This window comes from Pelophylax lessonae (assembly GCF_965119305.1).
Source record: "Pelophylax lessonae genome assembly, chromosome: 9".
NCBI classification, from domain to species: Eukaryota; Metazoa; Chordata; class Amphibia; order Anura; family Ranidae; genus Pelophylax; species Pelophylax lessonae.
The window spans coordinates 163700777-163718274 of NC_138776.1; positions in this window are offsets into that span (position 1 = coordinate 163700777).

Here is a 17498-nt window from a genome sequence, read left to right on the forward strand (position 1 = left end):
ATATATGGCATGTTTTTTGAAGTTGTAATTTTTCCCCACAATTCTTTGGAAAATTAAAACATTTATTTATTTGTTTTTTTCACAAAAAGGACATATTAACAAATTATTTCTCACACATGACTTAGGCATACTTGCTACTACATCCCAAAACATATTCTGCTACTTGCCCTGAGTATGACGCTACCATGTGTGGTATTGAGACTTTTTCCCAGCCTAGCCACATAGAGAGTTAAAACATCCAAGGAGCATCTTCAGCCATTATCTACTTTAAGACCAGGCCTTATTCTGAAACTTTTTGTTTACAGGTAAAAAATGGGATTTTCTCTGATGTTCATTGATGGACACAGCTCCTTATCTTCTTAACCATTGGATTATACTGCCCCCCTACAGGAGTAGGACACTAGGCAAAAAAAATGTGCAGTCCCAGGGGGTATACTCCCTCTCTCTCTCTCTCTCTCTCTCTGCTATAGATACTCAGTTTTGTTACAAGCAGTGTCAGAAGAATTATAACTCCACAAAGGGGTAGGTGCTGTGTCCATCAATGAACATCAGAGAAATAGATTTTTTCGGTAATTCAAAAATCCCATTTTCTCTTTCGTTCATTGATGGACACAGCTCCTGATCTTCTTAACCACTGGGATGTCCCAAAGCAGTGTTAAACATGAGAGGTGGGAACAGCGAAAAATAAATTACCAAGGCTAAACTATAGCCAACCAGGTAAACAGGAGCTCAGCCAAAACAACTGGAGCCCACCTGAAAAGAACAACATACCCTGCCCAGGTCCTCTAAACAACAGCCTGCAAAACTTTGGGGCCAAAGGAAGCATCTGCAGATGCCAACACATCCACTTTTTAGAACTTTGTGAAAGTGTGCACCGACAACCAGATGGCCGCCTTGCAAACCTGTGTCACTGATGCCTGATGACAGAAGGCCCAGGAGGCACTGAGCGCCCGAGTAGAATGCACCTTGACAGAGAAAGGAGGAACCTAACCCTTGATGGTATAGGCCTGAACCACCATCTGTCTGATCCATCTGGAAATGGTCACAGAGGAAGCGGACAACCTTTTCAGAGGCCCATCCATAAGCACAAATAGTAAGTCTGATTTCCTAAAGGACTCCGTAGCTGCCAGGTACACCCTAATCACCCAGACAACATCCAAAGCATGAAAAACAATATCCTTTGGACGTTTTGACCTGGGATACAGGGAAGGCCACACAATGTCAAATGAAATTCAGAGACAACCATTGGAAGGAATGATGGACAGGGGCGAAGAACCACCTTATCACTGTGAACCACCAAGTGAGGATAACGCCGCCAATTCTGACACACAGGTGATAGCCACGAAAAAGGCCACCTTCTGGGACAGCGTTAGTAGGAGACTCTCCTGAAGATTCTCAAAGGGAGGCTTCTGGAGGACTGAGAGCACCAAATTGAAGTTCCAAGGCAGTAACAGAGACCGCACTGTAGGAGCCAAGTGCCAGACTCCCTGAAGAAAAGTATGCACCAGGGAGTGTGTGGCCAAGGGCCATTGAAAACAGACCACCAAGGCCGACACCTGGCCCTTGATAGTACTCAAGGCCAGTTTCTGCTCAACCCCCAATGAAGGAAGGTCAAGATCTGACCTCAACTCAGACAAACCTCTAACCATCAGCACCTGGTGTTCAACAGCCAAGCCATCACAGACAGCAACTGAAAAGCAGAATGGAAGATCCATCCCTGGGACAACAGATCCATCCTAAGAAGAAACTTCCAAGGAACGTCGGTGACCAGCTGCACCAGATCAACGTACCAAGCCTGGCGAAGCCAGTCCAGGGCCACTAAGATGACTGGAATCCCTTCTGCCTCAATCCTGCGGAGAAGTCTTGGCAAAAGCTTGAGAGGAGGAAATGCGTAAATCAAACGATACTGACCCCACAGGGCCACCAGCTCATCTGTGGCGTCCGCCAGAGGATCTTGTGAATGAGCCACAAACCTCTACACCTTTTTGTTGAACCGGGACGCCAACAGATCCACCTCGGGAATGCCCCACCAGAGACACAACTGATGAAACACCTATGGATAAAGGGACCACTACCCTTGGTCTAACGCCTGCCGACTGAGGTAATCCGTCTGCCAGTTTTCAATTACAGGAATATGTACAGTGAAGAGGGCTGGAACAAACTGTTCTGCCCACCTTAGAATGGCAGGTACCTCCAGAGCCACCAGGACACTTCTTGTGCCCCCTGGTGATTGACATAAGCCACGGCCATGAAGATGATCCATCCAATGTTTCAGGCACAGTCCGATTGCTCAGAGTTCCAAGGCATTGATTCATAGTCTGGACTCTTCCAGTGTCCAGATCCCCTGATCAGAATTTTTGCAGAGGACGCCTTCCTAGCTGGACAAGCTGGCAACTGTGGAGTCATGTCCCATTTGGCCAGAATCTCCCTTTGCAGTTTTCTAACGCAATTTTACACACTAACGCATAAATAGATTTTAGCAAGTTTCATTGCAAACCGAGACAATATATATCCACATTTTTGGTAAAATATAAAATATGGTGTTGCGCTCGGCAAATAGATACCAAACAAATCATGCTTTAAAATTGTGCACGCTTGTGAAATGGCACCAAACTTTGGTATTTAACCACTTGTGGACCAGCCATCGTAGTTTTACAGTGGCTCTGTCCCGCTAGTGGGGGCCCGGGCATGCTCCGATTGGCTACAAGGGGAGCCAATCAGTGGGTCCGGCGGCCGCAATGTCTGCTGGGCACCCACAATCGCTTACCGTGAAGACATAATGGCGGTCTGCCATTGTAAATATGAACTATGTATTTACCAAGATTAAAAGTAAACTCCAACCAAACAGGTAAATACACAGCTCTATTTCGTAGCATAAGCAGGTCACAACTTATTTTTGAACTTGTAGTTCTACAGACCTTGTGATGCTACAATTTCATGGCCCTTCATGCCTAAGATTCTTTACTGGAGCTTGGTATTTGGTGACACCCATATGAATCCCCATACTATTTTAAAGTGATTGCAAAGCTTCAAATATGTGTTATTAAAATAATAAACATGTTATACTTACCTGCTTTGTGTGGTTTTGCACAGAGCAGCCCCAATCCTCTTCTTCTGGGGTCCTACACCAGCACTCCTGGCTCCTCCTCTTCGGCAAGTGCACACCATAGAAAACTGCTTTCTATGGAGGCACTCATGAGTGCTCGATATATAGCGACCCTTTCTAGGTCTATCAACACAGACAGTGTGGCTAAGCCCCACCCCCTGTTCCCTCCTTACATATTTTGATTGACAGCAGCAGGGTCCAGCTGCTATCAATCTGCCCCGTGAGGAGTGAGAGAGGAGAAAGCCACTGTTCTCCACAGTGTTGGATTGAGAATGGGCTCAGGTAAGTATAAGGGGGGGGGCTGGGGGGATCCTCTGCCACAGAAAGATTTTTACCTTAAACCTTAAGGCTTTAGAATCACTTTCAAACCCAAATAAATGTCTCAACATGCAATACAGTATGGGATTTTTAAGTTATCCAAAGGTTTAGCTTTCAGCTGGCATGTAACAGCTTAATTTAAAAATAAATGTGTCTATTTAGAGCAAAGAAACAAGTGGAAAGGTTTTCTTTAATCCTCTCCTCGGGACCAGCATGTGTTCTCCTTTGCAATGCTCTCCCGCCTCTCAGTTTAGCCACCAATACTGAATATGGTACTTTTGAATATGGAGGAGCATGCAACTATTTCCCTTTTAATGTGACAATGCTGGTTCTTGGTGTTTGACACAGTGCAGTCACATTTGGGGATTGGTATATAGTCCTGAACTCTACATAAGCTTTAACTAAAATGGCTTAAAGTCCACACAGTGCTTTCTTTTATCTTTTACCACTGCGAATGGCTGAACAAAGCCATGTGAGAGCATAAGAAAGGTAAAAGTGGGTGCTGAAGGTGGCTTGAAAGTGAACCAGTTGCTTCATAAAACCTGATTTAGAAGAAATGTGTAGAAATTGAAAGCAGGCGCTTCAAAGGTGCACAGGAACCTTCTTTGCCTGGAAGCAAAGGGTTTGTTCGACTTGCTTATCCTGGCAGAGTCTAAGGCTGAACTATAACTTAGTTGTATTATTTCCACTGCAAATCCACAACCAGCTTTGAAGATCATAGTTATTTTGCAGAAATATGAGATAGACCGGTCAACTTAATAATACTGTAAATGTGTTTTCTTGAATATAAAAAAGAGATCATTGAAAAAAAGATACATAGGGTGTATATGATTTTGTGCAAACATAGGATTTTATCCTGTAAAAGCAGGTTCACTACTCCTTGAGAAAAAACAGTAGATCAAAATAGCCATTCTGTAATTAGGCTCTGAAGAATGTAACCATTTCCTGTTCCATGAGCTACATAAATTGTTCAGGGCAGTGATTTGGTGACTAGCCTCAGGATAAATCCTGTTTGCATACTGATGAATTAAGTGGTCAGACACAACTTTCTGTTTGAGTCATATATACGAGGGTGTGTCACATAGCTTTAACGTGATTGTAAAGGTTATTTTTTTTAAAAACAACAAACATGTTATATTTACCTGCTCTGTGCAATGGTTTGGCCGATCCTCTTCTTCTTGTGTCCCCCTTCCAAATGCCCCCATAAGAAGTCACTTGTTCTGGGAGCACTCGTGCATGCTCACTCTTGAGCCTCACTTTATGTATCTGTAAGAAACCCAGAGTGGGGCTTGGTCAAGCCTCCTGCTTCCTCCTCACTGGCTGTGATTGACAACAGTGAGACCCAATGGCTTCTGCTACTAAATCTGAGCCAATGATGAGGGAGAATGCTGAGAGAGCCTTGGCTCTCATGCGCATTGCTTTATTGGGATCAGGTTCAGGTATGCACTTAGAAGGGGCTGCAGGGGGAGCTGCATGCAGGTGTTTTTTTTTTTTTCTTTTAATGCAGTCAGGTAATAAAACCTTTTGCCTTTACAACCACTTTACTGGTGTGCTACATCAGTATAGCATAAAACCTAAGGAGACATCATCATAAAAAAAATAAAAAAAGTGTAATTAAATATAGTATTGTATGGCACAGGGGAAAAAACACATGGGTACACGTCCCAATGGGAAGAGACATTTCACTCTGTGGTGACATGTTCACTTAATGTATCTCAGAAGCTGTCCCAATTATATATTTTATTGAGAACACACTACACCAATACAAAATGGGCACCCTGAACCTGGGCACCCTGGGTTGACCTGCTTTGTTGTACAGTAGGTGCAGAAGAGACCTTGGGGACCTGATCCATTTACTGTGGCGCTGCCCCAAGCTACACCTCTACTGGAAAAGGGTGATAGATAGGCTCAATAAAGTGTTTAAATTGAATGTGCCGCTAGACCCTAAATGCTGCCTTGTAGGCATTCCCTGCGAGGTAGTACCTGGAGAATTCATGAGGGAAGCATTAAATATGGCCTCCTTTCAAGCCTGCAAACTAATCCTTCAGTTATGGAAATCCCCTGATTCGCCTTCTCACAGAGCCTGGGTAACTAATGCTTTTTATGCTTGAGTGCTATATTTACCAATGTAGGCAATGTAGGCAGTCCAGGCAAATTTGAGAAACTGTGGAGACCGTGGCTTGATATGCTGGGTCTCAGCTTGAGCAAACTTATTTACAGCATATGATATTGCTACAATGTCCTTGGTGCTGATGAAATCGGTATATTTTTCAATGTGCCTCATAGTCTTGCCTTTGTATTGGAAGTTATTGTTGGAAATCACACAAGACCGTGTATGATAATTACTGTGGAAATGTAATTTAATTATAGTTTGGCTTTATTGTTATGGGATACTGTATTTTAATCAATAATACCGTTCTTGATAAAAACAAAAACCTCCAATGTCAAAAGGAGTCTGCATCCCACCAATGATAACTGTGGCTCATCATAGTAATGGCTACATCTTTATTGTGTCCCTTAAAAGATTCAGGGACAAATTCCATAGACAGTTAACACCGTTTGAAGACCTCTGCTTAAGTTAGGGAACGATCCAGAAATCACTTTAAATCTCCTACTCCATACTTCTCTCAACGACCACCCAACATGACCCTGCGTTCCTCCTTAAATGGGAAAGCGATCTAAACACTAAGTTCACAAGGTATCGAAAAAACAAGATACTTTTCTTTGCCCATAAATCCTCTCTCTGTAGCAAGTATCAAGAAACCTCATATAAAATTCTGACATGGTGGTATCGTACCCCAGTGGTCCTATCCTCCATATTTCCAGGACATAACCCTTTTTGTTGGTGCTGCGGTCTGCAGGCAGGTACTCTTTTACATATTTTCTGGGAATGCCCAGAGATTCGACCATTCTGGCAACAGGTATTACATATTGTACATAAACTCACTCATTACTCTTTACTAGATGACCCTGCTGCTGTTCTCCTCAATTTGACACCCATGTCAAGCAAGCGGTACCCTAAATCGCTACTGAAACATTTGCTGAACACTACCACTGGTTTACCAGAGTGAATGATATAGGGCAAATGGAACAGCTTACAGCAACTCTAAGGGACAGGGCTGAGGAACACGCAACACGTTGGATTCATTGGGATCTATTTCACTTGTCCGACGATTACCTGTCCTACTCTTAACCGGCTTGCCGGGCGTGTGGATGGGACAGAGCAGACCCCCACTTTCCACTTCTCTATCTATTTTTTCTCTTCCTCCCCCTCTCCTTTTACTTTCCTTCCTCCTTCTCCTCCCTCTCTCCTACCTCAATTTTCCCCCTCTCTTTCATCTCTTCCCCTTCTTCTCTGCTTTAGGGCATTATAATTGCCCTATCCCTCATATTAAGTTATAAAATACCACTAGGTGTGCTCCAAACAAAGGGTGGGGGACTGGTCTGGGGGTCATCCCCATAAAGGAGTGAGGGATCTGGTGGGCCCCCTTACCAGCCAAATGTTAGATGCGGGCAGGGATTCCTACCTTTCTCCGCCTGGATCGGTGGCACTGGACTACCTCCCACACAAAATCCTATATACAGCAATACTGCACGTGAATGACAAAGCACGGAAAACAAGAAGACAAACTGGCCCAGATTGCACTATGTGTTTATGCTTTGTGATCTTTTGTCTTACACCAGGTTGTTATCCGTACTGTGTAACCAGACTTTCTGTCGCTATCTTACAACTAATTTGTATTATTGTTGTCACTTATTTTTCATCCACTAATAGAGGTACCAATTTCAAAATTGATAAGTTCATTTCCTGTGAGTCCACCCACGTAACGTACTTACTGGAATGCCCATGTAAGCTCCAGTATGTGGGCCGTACTACCCGTAAATTAGGAGTCCGGCTTCGTGAACACGTAGCTAATATTAAAAAGGGGTTCAAAAACCACAGTCTATCCAATCACTGTAGACTAGTACATAATAGGGACCCATCTGGACTCAGATTTTGTGGTATAGACAGATTAGCACCCAACTGGAGAGGGGGATATTTAACTAAGGGGATCTCACAGAACGAAGGGAAATGGATTTATTTTTTTAAAACCCTGCATCCTAATAGGTTAAATGTTGACTTTGACCTAAACTGCTTTTTATCAAATTGGTAAATATAGAATTTTTAACCATTTTTTAACCATACTTATATTATTTATGAATATCTTTAAATAATATATTTCAATAACATATTAATTTAATTATTTTATTATTAATGCTATTGATATATTTTTTTCCACATCGATATTAATATGTCAGTCCATTCCTCATGTTATACAATTAGTTCTTCCATTTGTGTTTTCGCTTATTATACAATGATACTGGTTATATATTTATATCTGTAAAGTCCCACTTTTTGCAATATTTTTTTAGTCATATTTATTTTCTTTAATATTCATTTAATTAATCATTATTTATGTACATGAGTAATATTCCCATTTTTGCACCATCTATTTATTTGTTATATATACTAGTATTTATTAGTGGCCTTTTTTGCACTCACCCCTCTTGTTTTTAGAGGGAGAGGGGTGCTGGTCCCTGTTTTCACTGTTGATGAGAACCATCACTTTGGTGCAATTAATTATTATTATTTTTTTATAATTTTTTTACAACTTTTTTAAAAATGTTTTATAATTTATTCAAATTTATTAACCATCAATTAATGCCCCCATTTTTCCTTGTACTCACTCCCTCTGTAATTAGAGGTAAAAGTGGGTTTGGTTCCTGTTTGACAGGTAGTGATCATTAGCACATTGGCGTGTAATTATGTATTTGTTTTTGTTTTGTGCAATTCATATGAGACAATGTATATTTAAAATTTCCCATATATACTTTTAATATGGTGGTAAGTGGCTTCCTGTTGGGTGTATATGAAGCCTGGTGCACCCAACAGGAACAGGAAGTAGCGGACTGAATAATTTGAGGAGGAGGTATAAATGATACCTTCCATGTCGTAGCCGGAAATACGTCTGTGATAACGCCCAGGAGGAGAGCGAAACGCGTAGACACAATGTCCGGTCCTACGCTTGCCACTACGTCACTTCCGGCCGCGGTGGAATGCACGCCGGGACCAAGCACAGCCCCGAGCGAGCACCGCAGTCCAGGAGACACACAGGATCCATATATGCAATACAAAGCCTGCTTTTATCCTGATTAATGTGAGTGTAATATTTTTTCTTTTATTTAATAAACATTTAATATGGTATTACACTATTGTGAGCTTTCCTTTCCCTATGGTTCCATACCCTGCTGATGTACTTGCTGGGAGAATCATTCCTTGTCAGCCCTAAGGATATGCATCTAGTTCCTTACTGGACACAAGCCTGATTGACCCTTGTGCAATATTGCCTAAGGGTCCCCTTAGTCTAGTAAGTGGAACATCCAAAGGGGGGGGGGGGGATTTTCACAACACTGCATCGGATTGCTGGCACGGATTTGCACATTTTTTCAGCACTTAAGCACTTTGGGATTTTTTTCACTGTTGACTTGCTGGAGCACCTTTCTTCATTTGTTTTGGACTTTTATGTTGAATTATTACTATTTATCATTCTCACTCACTATAATATGAATATTAAGTGTTGTATTTATTTATGTGTTTGATATTCAGCATATTTGCACATATCATTGCACATTTATTTTTGCACTTTGCACTTTTATTAATATTTCATGCACTTTAGGGGGAATATTGTCACTGTTCCTATCACCATATATTATTCACAACCTTTTTTGAGCTGTGTACTAGCACTTTTATTTTTTCCTGGCATACCTTTAAATAAAGAATTAAAAAAAAAAAAAGTTTCAGGGACACATTGGTAAAAAAGTGGAGGAGGGATGAAACCACAGTGGGCAGCAAGGAGACACAGGCATCCCAACACACCTGGAAGTGCTAAGTGAAATATATAAATATTTTTTTCCTTTTTTTTTAAATTATTGCCTCTTTAAAGAAACACCGTTGCCAGACAACTCATTTAAAAAATCTTATCATAAGCTTATATGCACATTTAGCATATTTTATGCTTTTATATAGCTTTAAATAGCTTTCCTTGTGTTGAAGTACAAAAGCTTTAAGAATGCTGCTAGGCACCATCATCTTGGATGTGATGTCAGTAAGTCTAGCAGATTCAAAGCTGTCATTACTATCATCACCGAAAATGAAAGTAAAAGAAAATCTCAAATTTTGAGTTGTCCCCAAACCAGTATTAGACTGGAAATCTTCCAATGGGCACACTAGTTCTGGTGACAATTAGGAATTCTCTCACTTGTCAATAGGGTCTCTTTAAAAATCTTTGCATGTCCATAATATTAATGATATACTAGCGTAGCATATAGCTTATCACATAATTGCCTAAATTTGCACCTTATAGCTATATATTAGGCAGATGTCTACAGGCTAATTAATTCACTAACCTCTGGTCATTAAGTATGGCTAGGGAGCTGTTTTCATACTTGGAATGTAAAAGAGGGATGATAAAAAAGGTTCTTTGGACCCCTTTTTTCCATTTCACATGTGGACTGGTTTCGATGTAAATATTGCTTAGCAGAGTATTAAAAAAAAAAAATCAGGACTTTATAATGTCTTTTAATGTCTTATTTCTTAACTGCTTGTTATAATGAAAATATAAGGAATTGCTACAAAACTTTTAAAAATACACGGGGGTGTTTTGTTTTTCTACAAAATGATTTACCAGTTGGTTTTACTAAAAGGCAGAAAAAATGCCTGGCAACGAAGATCTACGCAGCCCATTTTCAACCTGCTCTGAAAATTAACTACTCCCATTCATAGAGGTTAACCTCTAATCAGAAGGCTTTAGATCTTCCTATAAAAAGCTCATGTCACAATGGGCGCCAGATCTAAACCTCGAGACAGCTGGTTAAGGGCTGATTATCATTATAGTAGAGAAATGCTAAGACAAACTGTTATTTGCTTTTCTTTTACTTATTCTGAATTTAAATGATATACAATCTGCCAGGGTTCACCTTCATCCTTTTAATCTACTTCCTTTGTCACATCTTTAACTGTGGCAGATAAATAGTGCCATTCCCTAGAGACTGGTAAACATTTGGTTGAAACCCAATATTTTATCCTGTTGAGCACAGAGATACATTATATTTTTCGGGTATTAGATACATTTTATTTTTTAAAAGACACATGTACTTTAGCTGAAAATGCAGATTTGCAATAGGCAGCAGATATGAGAATAGCCCGTAAAAACATGAATGTGTTAAATTTTTCATTTTTGCAGCTGAATTCTTTCCTCCAGTCGCCAGGGGTGTACAAGGCTGGTGCAAGGGCCAGGTCAAATAATCATTTTTGGGTAAAGTTGGCCTATAAATGTAAACTGACTACAAGATTAAGGTACCAGTACAGAAAAACTCCCACAACTTTAAAATTTTAAAGTTTTTACTCCATAAGCCATTTTTGTCTTATACAATTGTAATAAGTGCAGTGACTTGTTTTTATATGCCCACAGAATGTATGATCGTATAAAGCAAACTTCCAGGCAAACCTCAGTTACAAAGTTTTCTTTGTCACTTCTCCATCCCCAGTCTGCATAACCCATAGGCTTGGATTAAACCATGCAACACACATACAGTATGTACAAAGGAAGTCCTTTAGGTTATAACTATTGGTGGAATCTTTTTTTGTGTTTGTAAGTGTCCTCATCTTGCCGATTTAACCTCTTCCTGACCAGCCACGTCAGCCCTTTGAAAAATAAAAGGAAGAGAGGTGCCTCTTTCCTCTCCTGGTTCCATTTTAATATAGGTAAGTCTTATCTATTTTAAAATGGAACCATACTCCTACACTACCTCTCGTCCTTTTACTTTTTATAGCTCCTGCTGGATTTCGCTTCTAATCCCTTTGTGGAGGCTGCCATTTCTGGACGGACATTCTATGGTTACACCAGTGGTGTATTTTGGTTTTGTGCTGCCCTAGGCCTGACTAAAATTGTTCAGCCACTAATTTAAACATGACCCACCCCTTCCTATTTAAGACCCCCCCTGTCATCTGCAAACCACACCCCTTCCTCTTTAGGCTTCACCAACGCAGCGGCTGGTGTGAATGGACCCTAAGCTTTGTTGAGAGGCTTTTGCTTGCTTCAAGTAGGTTTTCCATACCTATGCAAGTCTATTGGAATGTAAAATCTGCATTAAGCACAGGTAAATGCAGGTCAGAAGGAGGTCAAGTGCACCTGTCAATGAATTCTGAATGATCACTGAAACCTCACAAACTGATGTCAGAACAAATGCCAGTGCTAAATGATAAAAAAAAAAAAGCACTTCCAGTGGTGGACGTGCTCATATTCACCTGCTAAAAAACCCCTAAATTACATCACATTGGGCCAGCAGATAGAGGATTTGTGGATTATTGGACATACAATGCTGATCTGACAACACAGGTACCACTCTTGGCTGTCAGTGCCACTTATGCCAGGAGGAACACTGGGGATGGGGACCTGCCAAACTACAGTTCCATTTGAAGGTGGTCATGTGACATTCACAAACCATTGTGGTAGTCAAAGCATTAGGACTCAATCAGGCCAAAAATGACCCCAAAATATGTCAACACACAGACTGAAAGATATTTTACCTGTGTATGTTTAATTACAATGCATTTTGCTAAATAAAACAGGATTAACTGGCATTAAGATGTTCCTATAGAGAAAAACCTAAGACAAATCCGCAGGTTACAAAAACCATGAGCAAAAAAAGTATATATTCCAGCTTTACTTCTCATCCAGAAGATTACAAAAGCCCGGTATGCCCCAGAGGAGGGTAGGTGGAGCATTAGGCTGCTAAGACCTGCGGCCAGTGCCACACTTACTAGTATTGGCAGCCCCCAGTTGTATTAAGTGCGGCCACCGGTCTGTCCAAACATCAGGCAAGCCATCAGCCACCAGCCAGTATTATCATACTGGCAGCAGCGCCCATCTGGCCCAGTCCGGCCCATAAGACTGGTGCTACACTAAAAGTGTAGTGCAAGCGGTGGGGACTCTTTTTGTGCAGGAGCTGGGAGGAGGCAGTTTTTTTCATGCGGGGGGGGGGCAGATTTTTTGTCACCCCCCCTGCAAAGTGCTGCCCTAGGCCTGGGCCTTGTTGGCCTAGGCCAAGATACAGCGTTGGGTTACACAACCAACTATATTATTAGAGTTTTGTGTATGGGCTATAGACTGGAGGACTTATTTGTTCCTGTCTATCCTAACATACCACATATCCCTTTGTTACCACAGAGGAAGAATACTGTGCTAATATCCCTCGTGGTCTAAAGTGACATACCATACGAATGCAAATAAAAATATTTTTATTTGATTTCCAAACAATATTAAAACATCAAGATGTGGAGTCACATTGATAACTATAAAAACAGCAATACTAATGATACCCATTCTACATCATACACCAGTGCCAAATTGAGGACCAACTGTGTGCCTTCGCTTGGGGTATGCCCTGGGCGCCTACAGGGTGAAGATGTTGTATTTGCCTGACATGTTTTGGACTTAGAAATTGTGTTGAGTCCTTCTTCAGAGACGTATCAAAAGGGTACTAATTATTTTTATAATTACAACAAACATCCTGTACATAGTGTGACCTAAAGTACAAGGTAATGACAGGTGGTGAGGATATCCACTGGTACCAGAGCCAGGCAAACATCCTTATGGAGATGAGGCTGTTTCACAGGGACCTACATAAGCAGTAGGACAATACCTCTGCACAAGAGTACCGACAGAAAATGCCAGTAAGTTAGTATATGACCTTCCTATCTAGGAGGAGGTATTCACTGCCGTCCTCTCCACGCACTGCTCAGGGCGTCCGCAATACCACAATAAATAAAATACTACACTCAGTTTGCACACTGCTGTTCTTTGTATCTGTTTGCCTAGAGGTACTTTAGTCTCTTCAGAGGTTTCAGAGGTGCTGCATCTGGTGCATTGAGATTAGCAGAAAGTTACCCTGAACGCTCCAAGTGAACTCCATTAATTTTTGACTGATCTGCATAGGCATTTATATACACACACAAACACTTATTGTGCCATATACTTCAATACTACTGTAAATCTAAGTATGCATATGATGTGTGTTAGAAATATCTTAATAATTGATAGAGATGGACCGAACGACCCCGTTTTCGGTTCGCGCCAGAACCTTCAAACATTGCAAAAGTTTGGAACTGAACAGTGAACCCCCATTAAAGTCTATGGGACCCAAACTTGAAAAATCAAAAATGCCAATTTTGAAGGCTTATATGCAAGTTATACAAAGGGTATGAGTGTCTAGGTGCTACCCTGGGGGACATGTATCAATGCAAAAAAGTTAAAAAAAAATAATGTTTAAATGAGCAGTGATTTAATACTGCTTAAAGTGAAACATTAAAAATGTAAAATTTCTTTAAATATAGTGCCTGTGGGGGGTCCCCTTAGTCTGCCTGTAAAGTGGTGCATCTATATCATGTATAGAACCTGCTGCAGCAAAAAATAACATTTAAAAAGGAAAAAAAAAAAATTTTCCCTGCAAGTTTTCTTTATTTTGTAAGCAGCATCTTGCGGAGCCAGTCTTTATGATGAGGCCACAATTTAGTGCACTCCAAACAAGATTAGAGATTTTTTTGGATAAATTATGTTGTCACTTTCGCAGACTTTGGATAGAAGTAACAGGTGTGGAAAAATTGGGCTTTGGGCATTGGTGGTGCCTTCACACTGTAACCCTATAGAGGTTCTCTTGATGAAAGCAAGAATTGGCCTTGCTGTAAAAATTTTTAAATGATATGTACCTGTCAAACAGGTGTGGAAAAATTGGTCCTTGGGTGTTAATTGTGCCCATGAAACCTATACCAAAAAGATTATTGAAGATAAAATCAACACCCACACAATCAGCAGGCTAGACAGTCTTGTAGAGATTCCACATCCAAAAACACTTAATGGGCATCGGGGGCTCGATAGCTGCTGCTAATCCAGAAATGATTAAGGGATGAGGTGGCAATCCTAGGGCAGATAGTTGAGTATAAGTTGAGAAAGCTGGTGTACAAATGTATTACATTCCGTCTGTTCATTTTCATTCATTTTCTTTTTCATCATGTGCACTTTAAAAAAAAAAATAGTAGTCTAAATACTAAATAATATGTAGTCTAAATTACTTTAACTTTTGCTAAGGATTCCATACAATTTCTTACTCATTTCAGATAAAATCCTAAATTTTAAAGTCTATATTGATCCTGTAATCACACCTTATTATTTTTAAACATTGCTCCATTAGACATGCTTTGTGCTTAAAAATCACTACTAGAAGAAAAAAGGTTTCTCATTTTTAAAGTACTCTAAATTGAAGGCATTTCTAATAATTTATGAAGACTGGTCACACTTACAGCTCCTGTCATGTTATTATTAGTTGGTCATTTTCGAACCAATGATTTTGCCAATATGCCATAAAAATGATGCAAAGGGATCGTTTGTTGCATTCATAGTCCAGAAATCAATTTTCACATATCAGCTAGTTGGTTTTTGAGGGCTGAACAGCACCAATTAATCTACATTAAGTCCAAATTAGCTTAATATGAAAACAATGAAATAGAGACTAGGAAGCAGAGCAACCCATAATGTTCTCATTAGCCTGCACAGTATCTGATGGGTGTCCCATCAGGTGACACTAAGTGCCTGGATTCACTTCATTAGCCCCTGGGTTAATTACAATAGAAAGAGACAGGTGAACCTTCGATTCATACACAAGGCATCCCAGGGGGACATTGGTACTGAATATTTACATGTTCTGCCATCCTGGGAGTGTTTAACCCAAGAACATTTATAATGACATGTCAGGAAGAAGAATTAATTATGTACATTATTATTTCATTAAAATTTTAACATGGATACAAGATTTTTTGATGATGAACTTTTGATGATTTTTTTTTATATTTGTATATAGGGCAAATTAAAAAAAAAATATGACCCATATGATGCACAGATTTTGTTTATAATGTGTCTAGCTTTTTCTTTTTTTGTTGGTTGTTGCAGCTGTCAATTAAAGCAGTTCCAGCAAATAAACCTTTAGTAATGACTTTAAAGGAACAAATCTACGATGCTAAGAGATTTGTATAGCTCCTTGTACACTGTTTAATGCCATGAAGCTGTCCAGGTTTTAAAAGCAGTTTATAATTCAGTTGGACTGCAGATAGTTTATCTTCTTTCTGTGATATAAAACTTTAACTCTAAAAAATATTTAATGTCACCCAGTCAGTGCATTTCATTTTCAATAAATGAGTTGGCGTAAAGTGATAGATCTGCTTTTCTCAAACTTTTTTTTAACTCACGGCATCCTTTAAAATTTCAAAATCTCCAGGCATTCCAATTTAAAATATAACAGCTTAATTGTTACAAATCAATTGAAAATATAAGCCTGGGACTCATTTCACATCAGAAGCCCCTCTTTATATTAAAAGTCCCCCATGACCCCTCCACATTAGAGTACCCCATAAAAACAGAGGTCTCCCATCACATTAGAGCCCACCCTATACATCAGAGGTCCCCCTATACATAGTTACATGGTTAGCCTGGCTGAAAGAAAAAGGACACAAGTCCATCTAGTTCAACCAATAGAGGAAAAAACAAATAAAAAAATGATATATACATATACATGCACACACATTTATATACATACACACACATATACATACTCACACATACAATCCTATTTATACACAATACTATACCCACAGTTGATCCAAGGGAAGGCAAAAAAAACAAGAGGCATAATCCAATTTGCTCCAGCAGGGGGAAAATTCCTTCTTGATCCCCCCAAGAGGCAATCAGATATTCCCTGGGTCAACTTTACCTATAAATATTAGTTTCCAGTTATATTATGTGTATATGGGGAAGAATCCAGGCGTTTTTTTTAAAACGATCATGAAACCTCTCGTCACATCGGAGTCCCACCATCACACAGTGCCCCAGTGACACATTCCCATCAAATTTTAAACCCACAGACCCACAAATTAGTCCTTTCTTTACTTTACCCAAAGGAATGTTTTCCGCAGGAATCTCATAGGATGCCTGTTGGGGGCATATACGTTTACAATGGTATACACAACGTCATTAAGTTCCACTATTAGCAGGAGGGTCCTGCCATGAGAGTCTTCCGCTCTGTGCAGCAGTTTGAAGGTCAGAGTATCTCTGAAAGCCACCAGTACCCCGTTCTTCTTGGAAGAGTCATTGGCCGTGAAAACGTGCGGGAATCTAGGGTGTGAGCATTTAGGTGCTTTGTTACCTGCAAAATGAGTTTCCTGGATGCAGAGAATGTCACTTCGGTGCTGCAGCGCTGTTTTCCATAGGCTCCTCCGTTTGTAAGGACTGTTCAGACCCCTGGCATTAAGGGAGATCACTCTAATGACCATCGCGGTGCGAGAAAGCGCAGGTGTAGCTCCTGGTGGCAGAGAAGGAAAAGAGGAAGGGGAAGAAAACCAAACAAAGAGGGACAGCACAAATCATCCAGAACCAGAAATCTCTGGTATGCTTGAAGAAGATCCGTATGATCCTGAGTACTTGGTAAAATGCACAGAAAGTCAGAAAAAACAAGATAGGCGGGTAGGTAAAACAAAAATGTGCAAAAATGGTGCAGGCAATCCCGCACAAAAACATAGGGGGAAACAAAGTCAGGTGAACCGCACAACGGGTGGGCTGGGTTCCGATCGGGTCATATGGGTGACCTTATAAGCATTCCAGTAGAGCATAAATATAACTCATGTGGCTGCATCATGGGGCTTGGTGGTACGCCGTGTTTGATCCTGATGTGAGGCAGTGCCTCTGACGTCATCATGCGGGAGATAACCCCATTGCCGCAGTAGCTCCAGTCCCTTGGCCAGTGAGGAGATGGTGTGGGACGAGTTATTTACTGTGACAGTAATTTTTGCAGGAAAACCCCATTTATACAGGATTTTGTGGTTCCTGAGGATTTTGGTAATTGGGACCAAGTTGTGTCTAGCTGAGAGAGTGGCTTGAGACAGATCTGTAAACAGGGAGATTCCAGCATATGGATCTGGGAGCGCAGG